Raw genomic sequence first — 10,285 nt, forward strand, 5'->3', positions numbered from 1 at the left:
ACTTCGATGATTGCTTTTTATTATATTTGGTACACCAATTTGGGATTCACCAAAAATATGATTAAAGTTTTCCTCAAAGAAAAAAAGCAAGCTAAATATTTCATCATGAGAGGAACCACACATCACAAGACAAAAGTAGCGAGAGTAGAGTGCTCAGTTGCTCACCACATCCGATGGAAAATAAAATCTTAAAAGAGATCCCACATGGAAAATAAAATCTTAAAAGAGATCCCACCAAAATTAAATAAATAAAAAGTTCGCAACAAAAGTTAGAATATCAAAAAAAGGTCGGAAAAGGATATTTGTGTGGCGTAGAGAGAAGTTAAAAATATCCAGCACCCTATAAAATAGGGAGGAGAGAGAAACAAAATGTAGGCCAAGAGTTGTGGATCACATTAAAAACGAAGAGGATGAGGTTCCAGGTGAAACTCTCTCTCTCTCTCCCTCTTCCTTCTCGACGCTTTTCGCCACGTCACTACCACTGACCGCCACAGCCTATCAGCGCCGCCACGTGTACATGTCTGGATGTTTCCAGTCCCCTCGTGAAGAGCTGGACCCGTGATTGTAAATAGAGTCGGAAATTGCTGTCCACAAGTTCTCTAAAGGGTGTTTTGGTAAATTTCATAAGCTAACATAGACAGCACGAGGTGTCGTCGTTTTACGTGGAAGCCTCTGGTCAACAATTCAACAAGAGGCTCAGGATCTTTTCGCCTAGATATTCGCTCTGTGGCTCAAATCGGCGACCTTCTTTTCTATTTTTTTTTATTTTTTATTTTTTTATTAAATAAATAATTTATATACAACAACTAATTTACTGTGAGTCGAATTCACGACCTCTTTCTATTTTTTTTTTATTAAATAAATAATTTATATACAACAACTAATCTACTGTGAGTCGAATTCACGACCTCTCACTTATAAATAAGAGACTTATGTCACTAGACCAAATGGTACCGGGCTCTTTTATCTCTTTAAAAGAAAAAAAAATAAAAGTCATTTCCTGTTATAAATTAGAGAATAACGTTGCTTAGAATCAGAAAATATAGAGAGATAGAAGAGAGAAATAGAATATGGAGGAGGTAGAAGTGTGTATTATTCATTCTCATGGACCCCTTTATATAGGAGTTGAGTTTACATCATAAGGACATAAAAGATGAGAATTTACATGGATATATAAACACATATTTATAATATTTACAACACTCTAGTTTGGATGTCCACCAATTTGTGATATGGTGTTGGACGCGCTTAATGTTGCCTCATCAAAAACCTTGTCAGGTAACAAAAACCCAGTGGGACAAAAATAACCCTGGTCGAAGGAGAAAAAGAGTACAATGCTCATATGTCCTAGATAGCATAATTTTGAATGCTCCCCCTGATGAGAATCTCCCCCAGATTGTTGCAAGCTTCAATCATATATGTAACAAAATACATGCACCATGTATATTGGATATGGTGTGTCGATCACATACGTGAGACCATGTGTGCTTTGCATAAATTATGAATTTCAATTCCTGCAAAGGTTAGAGTACTACCAATAAAACTATGATAATAAATCTTACCTCACATGATAAGAGTAGAACAAATTTCATATGCTCAAATTATAAATAAAGCTATTAGCAAAGAATAAAAATAGAAAGGAACAACAATTGATACATTTACCATTATACAATATTCCAAGCATTGAAATTTAAGTATGCATACTTGGCCATAAATATCAATTTGTGTAATTGATAATTTCATATATGCTCAATATGAGCTATAGATAACTTCATAATTTTGTGGAAGTTAGAATATGTTGCAATATTGTGAGCATGATTCGAATTCAATTTCTTAGTCTTGTCATAGTACTCATTGAGGCAATAAGTCACTTTGACCGTAAATGAATGAGTACATATGAACTTTAGACTTTTTGATTCTATGAGTGAGCTTTAAGCTCTTTCATTCATTCATGGACTTGCCTTTGGCAACATAAATCCGTCAAGGATTTGATTAAGCAATATGCTTATAATGACACATTTGGGGATTTGATTAAGCAATATGTTGATAACCATGACAACCTGCTATTAGCCTCTTGTCAATATAATAGCTATATGTAACACTGTACTTATAGAAAAGTTGTCGTTTGGAGAAGAATAATAATCACATATCTCTATAAAGAGACTTGTGTCATAGTAGGGTAGACAAGGCACACAAGGTGCACAAGCCGGGACAGAGCCTACGTCGCCTTATCACATAACGATAGGGACTTATTACTGGCATTGAGCCACGTCTAACTAAAATTAAAAGACAACAAAAGTAAAACCTAAAAGAGACTTGGCCCAAAGCAAAAGCCCAAGCCCAAGTCCTTGAACCATTCCGCCTAGGCCCATGTGGAGGGTTGAGATGACCACTATATTGGGAACTTGCTTGAACAACCACCGCCCTCATTCCACCATCCTCACCCCGGCCACTACCATCTGCAACCTGTGCCGCCCAACCAACCTCCGACTTCGGAGAGATAGAATCAGAACCGCCGCCATAATTCATGACCCGTTCAACCCAACCGAGATCGACATCCATGCTAGAATTGAACCTCCACCTCCAATCCTTCCATAATTCACGATAGAATCAGAACAGCCGCCATAATTCACATAAACCCATCTAGATCTGCCGCCACTAATGTCACCCGGAGAAGGCTGGCTCCAGAATCCGACCACGGCCTCCACCACCATTCAACTGGCCTCTACCAACGTATCCCATCTTCCCCGTTGTATCCAAGCAAAATGAGACCCGAAACCAGAACAACCCATCCTCCGCTCAGACCAGGCACAATCGAGGACCACCATGAATGGCTCATATACCTTGAAAGACCCATCCGATGACGACGCTATGGGATCATGCCTTCAGACAAGGCATGAAAATTGTAATACCCCGAAAATTAGTTATTAATTTTTGAGTGTTTTTCGGATTTTATTATGTGGGTTGTTGTTCGATTAGTTGTTCCGTGGGTGAAGTGAAAGTGTTTCGGACAAATAATTACTCGAAACGTTTTATTTTCACGGGGTCAAAAGGTTGACTTTTTATTCGTTGAGTTTCTTCAAAAAATTCCTTCAAAAAAGTTGTATAGTACATCGAATACGAGTTCATGGACATGCGGCACGTTTAAATCGGAGATCGTACGAAGAAGTTATGATATGCAGAAGTTATTACTATTTTGGGAAATTCCTCTCTAAATAGGATTTTTTGGGAAAATATATTCACTTTCCAATTTTGGAAAGTTTCTGGAAAATTTCGGAACTTTCTCTCTCTCCCAGTCAAACCCTCGACCCGGCAGAGAAACCGTCGACCCGACCCGACGTGAACTCGACCGTCCGGCAATGAAACTGGCACCAACTGACATAGATTTTCATTCTCTCCTTCCCCTAGCCACTGGCTTGCTCCCAGATACACCGGAGACGGCAGATCGAACGGCTAAAGTGGAGGCGGCGACGGACCCAGAGAGATCTCCCTCCTCCGGCCACAGCAGTAGTTGAAACCAGTCATGGCTTGAAGCTCTCTTCATCCTCGTTCGATCCATGCAAGCCTTGAATCGATTCGAAGTGTTGTGATGACTTAGATTTTCATTATTTAATTCTTACAATAATTAATGGACCAGTTGTACGAATTATGGGTATTATGTTTTATTAGTATGATGTTTGTAGAATGGAATTATTTTCGGACGAATAATTATTCAAAAAACGTCTTTTTTTTTGGGGAGGGGGGGGGGGTTACAAAGGTTGACTTTTTATATGTTGAGTTTCTCTGAAAACTTCCTTTACGAAAGTCGTAGAGCGCGTCGATACGAGTTCGTGGACATATGGCACACGTAAATCGGAGTTCATATGAGATAGTTATGGCTATTGAAAGTTTCAGATATTTTTGGAAACCACTATAAATAGAAATTTCTGTTTTGGGAAATTTACTATTTTCATTTTTGGAAACCTTCCAAAACCGGAAACCCAGAAACCTCTCTTCTCTCTCCACTTTCCAGTAAATTCGACCCAAACCCGGATTGAAGACCCGGACGGCGTTTCTTTTTTCGGCGACCTTTAGCGGTGAGACCAACCCAGATCGCTTCCTCTCTTCCTTCCGGTCTTCCCTGTGGTGGTCTCTAGAGGCGAATCTCACCCATGGCGGCGCAACAAGGCGGTGGAGGCGAGAGCTGTCGAACCCGACTGGTTCTCTTGATTCCGGTGACGGCGGGGCTTCAAACCAATCTTGTTGAGCTCGCAGCAGCCTCCTCTGTCGATCCTTGGTGGTAGTTTCGATCAATTTTTGGTGTGGAGTTGCAACTCGAGGTGATCAGCGGCGATCTAGGTCGAGTTGGCTTGAACTCCAGGTATTAAATTTGCTCCACTTGGTATTATCTCCATTTTGGACGGTTGGATTAAAGTGGTTTTGAGTTTGGACCGGCGGCTCATGCGGTGCACGTGCGTTCGGCCATGTCTGGGGAAGTTTCTTGCTTTATTTATCATCTACTCATCGATACGAGCATTTTGATATATGATTTGTAACTTTTGGTGATCGTTTGATCAAGTTAGGGTTTTTAACGGTTTCTATTGTCTCGGTTTCCGATCTGTGAGGATCCGGTCATTCGATCGACTTGTAGTTTTGACATATTGATCGTAGGAGTGTTCCGGAGACTTTGAGTGGTCTAGGATGAGATTTCGCCTCGATTGGCGTTACTTTCGGGTTTTAGTTTAATTGGGGGATTTGCTTTGTGATTCGTGTACTGAATTGAGACTGTATTCTCCTTAGGTGCTTGACAGAATGCGATTCTATAAGCATCTAGTTGTGTGAAAACGCAGAAAGAATATCGAGGTGAGTAATCTCACAATATTCATTTATGAACAGAGTTACCTTTATCGTTTTGGGGGTTATTTATTTAACTGCAAACTATAGTTGGTATTAGTAGGCATTCCTGAGTGAATGACTACGTGTGTGTGTGTGTGTGTGTATTTACGCGAAATATATATGTATTGGTGGATTTTGTTGGTTGATGAAAACAATATGCATGATTATGCTCATTTATTGTTTTGTGTTGTGGCTTTTTCAGAAAAACAAGATGGTATGGAAATGATGATTTCTATTGTTTGAAAAACATTGAGAGTTGTGTAACATTTCGAGTCGTGTGCGACTTCTTTAAATGTTCTATTCCGAGGGACAGAGAGATCGAGGCCCAAGGATTCAAGGTCACAGGATGACTTTGGGTAGTAAATCGAGTAACCATGCCTTTGGCCAAGTTATGGTTACGATTCAGTTAGAGCTCTAGTCTGTCTGCCAGTGTATCTCATGGGGTAACGGAGCGAGGTTATTTCTAACTCATGAGTATGTGTTTTAAGGAATCAAGGTGTGAGTTGCTTTCTTTATTTCGTGTTGATAGAAATCAAAGAGTGAGTTGCTTTCCTTTATTATGTTTTGTAAGGAATCAAAGAGTGAGTTGCTTTCCTTTATTGCAGTTTGAAAGGAATCAAAGTGTGAGTTGCTTTCCTTTAATTCGTTTTTGGCAGGAACCAAAGTGTGAGTTGTTGTCCTTATTATCTGTGTGAGTTGTTTGGTTGTTGGATTTGAGTTTTCATAGTATTGATGGCTGTAAGGAGCATTTACGTTTTATTTTTTTGAGACAATTTAATTCGTAACTTGTGTAATAAATGACTCTGCGGAGCGAGTCTGTATTGACATAGTGGTTTAGGGCATCAATATGTACTTGATTTAAAAGGAAAAAGGTTCCATGTATTTTATATTGATGGCTGGACCATCACGTCTGTATAATTATGAGAATTATATTAATTTTTAATAATGTTTAAAAATCTTGGCGTGACAAGTATGGAGTGAGAAATCACGGTTTGAAGTTCAACGGTGGAGATTTTTCGGGCTTGATCTAGGCTAAATAGGCTTTGGTGCCAGTTATGAAAGTTGTTCCTCGTGTTGTGATCTTAAAGTGGAGTTGAACTTCATGGTTTTGAAGTCGGCCCGGCGGCACATGGGCTTCACGTGCAGCTGCCTGTGGCGGAGCGTCCGACCATTCCAGGGACAGTTCTTTGCTTCGTTAGCCTCCATTCATTGGTACAAAAATGTGGGTATGTTTACTTTTGTATTTGCTCGACCTTTTGGTTGAGTTGGATTATTTGCGGTTTCGGTTTTTTCGGTTTTATATCCGTGAGAATCCGACTGTTGGATCGTTCTATTGTTTGGGTGGTTTGATCCTAGAAGTGTTTCAGAGGCCTTTGGTGTTCTCCAATAAGGTTTCATCTCAATTGACGTATCTTTCGGTTTATAGTTCTCGTGTTTCGAACTTTAAAACAATTGTGTGCTTTGTGTTGTATTGAGTGTGACCTTGATGTGCTAGGTGCTTGACGATGTTGATTTAGGAGTATTGTCGTGATTTTGTGTTTGTCTCGGTTTGTGTGTGAAGATGCAGTAGGATATAGAGGTGAGTGTAAATCTCACAGTGTTTCGGTTGTTAAATTAGTTATGTTTTAATTTGGTAGATTTAATTGTTAGCATGTGAAATCATATTTATCAAAATAAATATTTGTTTTGAAATATATGAACTTGATTGTCAACGGTTCATGGGTAAGTTAAAACAATGTTTTATTATAAAATGATTTTTGAGTAGGGTAATTTGTAAAACTATAGTTGGTATTAGTGGCATCCTTGAGTGGATGACTACGTGTATGTATGTATGTCTGTGTGTGTGTATATATATATATTTATATATTTACATGAAATATATATCTTGGTGAAATTATGTGTGTAGTTTACTATCGTTGTGCAATGTGATGTTGAGGAAAATAAATGATTTTGAAAGAAAAGACGGTTTTGTCGGCTTTGATTTTTGAAAGAAGTAGGTATGATTTTGGTGATGGTTTTGAGTTTGGAAAATAATATTTGGGAAATGATTTCATTATTGTTTTGAGGCTGTTGGAGATGAGGAAATAATATTATGTGACAACCAGTGTGGTGATCTGTGTGATGATTTTGTGCAAATGATGTTGATTATTGTTGAGTAATTGATGTGTGAGCTTGTTGATGTGGTGTTTGGTGTTATCAGTAGAAAAAACGTGTGTTGATTTCTAGTATTGATTTTCTTGCTTTTATTAGTAATCTCCTGAACTAGGTATCTGCAGGGATTAATATTTCCTTGTATTGTTTGATCTTCATGTAATCACCTGAACAAATTCATATGCAGGGATTACTGTTTTCTGAATTGATTGATTTTAATGTGATCATGATTTGCTTGATGTGCTTTTGATGTGATCGATCTCCTGAACTAATTCATATGTAGGGATTACTTTTTACTTGATTTAAAATTATGAGTGTTTTACATCTTTTCGAGAAGTGGCTGTTGAGATTTCAATGTTTTTGAAAGGTCACTGAGGTGACAATTATTCGATTGAGATAAATGGAGGATGATGTTGGATTATTGGGGTTTTAAATGTTTTAAAATGTTACTTAAGTTTGATTGTTTAGTTGAACATTTGTGAAATTTGATGCATGAGTTGAGAGTCAGAGCATGTGGGTTTTAGTTTTGAGTTAATGTATATGAGCATGATATTGTAAGATATGAACTTGATGTTTTTGTTGTGATATTTGAATATCGATTTTGTTTGGATGAGATGGTTTAAGCATATGTTTCTGTTTTGTTGTTTTGAGTTTACTCATACGAGTTTGCAAAAGCTTACCGGGTTTGTTGTTTCAACCTGGTGCACTATTCCATGGTGTAGGGGTTTATCCTGCAAGTTAGGGTGAACGTGATGGGAGCTGAGAGGTATCTTGCTGTTGCAGTTAAGGTTTAGAAACCTGTTAGTCTTCCGTTGTGTAGTGAGTGTGGTGAGTTTGTTTACTTATTGAATTGTAGATTCAGTTTAATTTGTAAACTTATTGTAATGTAATATATGACTCAAAACAATGAGTTTGTATTGACATTGTGGGTTCAGGGCATCTTTGTTTACTTGTTATTTAAAGAAAAATTTTCTAGGTATATTTTATTGATGTCTGAACCATCACGCCCGGAGTATTTATGTTTTTTTTTATTTGTTTTTTAATTGTGCTTGAAAATCAAGGCGTGACAAAAACTCTGTGAAAAAAAACCAAGCGCGTGAGAGGTGCGTTCTAGGCTTCTAGCTAGCAATAATAGAGTTATATATTAATTACAATAAAGGTGGAGATGCATAATTGTTCCCTTACTCATTTGTTGTCATAATAACAAATGCTTAGCATTAATTACAAATTTACAATAGTGAAGATAGCTACTTTTGAGTACGTACCACTCAATGAACTAGTTGGGTAGCACTTGTCAATTGCTTGAGTATCACTTGATTTGTTATATATATATATATATATATATATATATATATATATATATATCCGTTCTAGAGAGGATCTCTTTACTTTAAAAATTTGAGAATTTTTGTTATTTTACACAAATATGTGACCTAAATCAATGATCTCAACCATTGATCTTTTAGATTCCTATGCAAGAATGATGTCTACAAAAAATCAACCAAATCCATAATCATTTAGTCACTCAAATTGTGTAAACAAATGTAATACATTAGATAAAATTAAAACGAACATTGTGCTAATCAAATGGTTAAACGTTTTCCGATTTGGCTAATTTTTTGTAGGATTCATATGTGCGTAGGTAACTAAAGAATGAGTAGTTGTGATTATTAAAATATATCATAAAAATAAAAACATCCTCACTTTAAGAGTTTAAGGACGTCATCTCTTGATCCTCCCTAGACACACACACACACACACCCTCCCCTAATTTGAAGTGATTTAAATTATTAAAAAAAATTCGTCCTTTTTTCAATGAATAAAATAAATAACAAAAATAGATTGTATGATTAGGGGTGGTGTCCCACATTTTTGGTAAATCCCTTAAATATTCTCTTGTCATACCAAAAAAGGACAGGACATCATTTGTAATTTTTGGTACTAATAGTTGTTGTCATACCTTTAATTTTTTTAGATATTTTTTTTATTGCAAGGAATTCAAAATGACACCCACTTTTTTTTTTTTTTAATATGAATTGATATTATTAGTAATCAAAACCATAAAACAAGCTAGAGTCTAATATGAACTTATATAAGAAATCCGATAAAAAACCAGAAAACCTATCTAACCTAATACTAAAACTCATTAAAGTCAATGAGACGCTCGTATGAAGCAAGCCTAACCAAGTAAGAACAACCTCTCTTCCTAGGGAAAAATCATTCATCTAGGCTAATCTGTCAGCACACAATTGTGGTACAGATAACAACTAGAAATATCTCAGAAAAGCATATAGAAGTTACTCTTACTTAAAAAAGGCTTGCATCCAAATGTCTAATAGCTTAAAATTAAATTAGGCGCAACTCCTTCCCCTTAGGGTGGAAATCAGCTCCATCTTTAGCAGCTAACAACCTCGGCAACATGTTGGTCTCCTTGCTCCTACTTGCAGTCTTCTGACTCGACTCATTGTCACCTTTCAAACCTTTCCCTTTCCTGTTAGAAGGGTCGAAGCTCTCAATCTTACAAAAGTAATGAAATTCTTGTAAACCATCAATGGCTTTAACAACAAGGATCCGTAAGCTAAGCTCAAAGCCCAAACTTAATTGCCATAGCCTAAGCCCAATAACCAAACCCTAGCTGCAACATGTGCCAATGAAAAACCCCAACACTCCTCTACACTCTTGAGCCTCCTACGAGCCTTGGGAACCCTAAATGCTAAGGGCACCCAAAGCCTTGGAGTCTAGTAACTAACAGGGGACGCCAAATCTGCAACACCGTTCCTCACTGCCTCCATCCTCTGCTTGTGTCCATGGTGAACCTCAGGTACACCGCCACACTTAGGTACGAACATCTCACTTGCCACGCCAACACTAGGTCTGAGCCATAGAGACCCCATCTACTGCACCAATAGCACCGTCGACTCGACCTCCACTGGTAACCCCCACCTTGACAGGTCCAACTTTAGTGGAAATTGAAGTGAGAAATTCGGGTAATGAATTTTTTTTAATTTTTTGATTTCTAGTGAGACATTTTATAATTTCCAAATTAAGAATGCAAGAGCAAATTAAAATATGAGAGCTCTTCTCCCTCTCATCTGCTTGCGCAAACCCTAGCTTTAAGTCTGCTCGCCGAGATCCTTGGCTTGCATTAAGACCACTCTTTATTTTGATGCTTGTTTGTCACCATCCCTGAGGTCGTGGTTCCCCTCCTTTCAACTTGCTGGTTGTGGCAATCAGCTCTTTTTGTCTTGTTGATCAGAGC

Source organism: Rosa rugosa, chromosome 7 (genome assembly GCF_958449725.1).
Source record: "Rosa rugosa chromosome 7, drRosRugo1.1, whole genome shotgun sequence".
NCBI lineage: Eukaryota > Viridiplantae > Streptophyta > Magnoliopsida > Rosales > Rosaceae > Rosa > Rosa rugosa.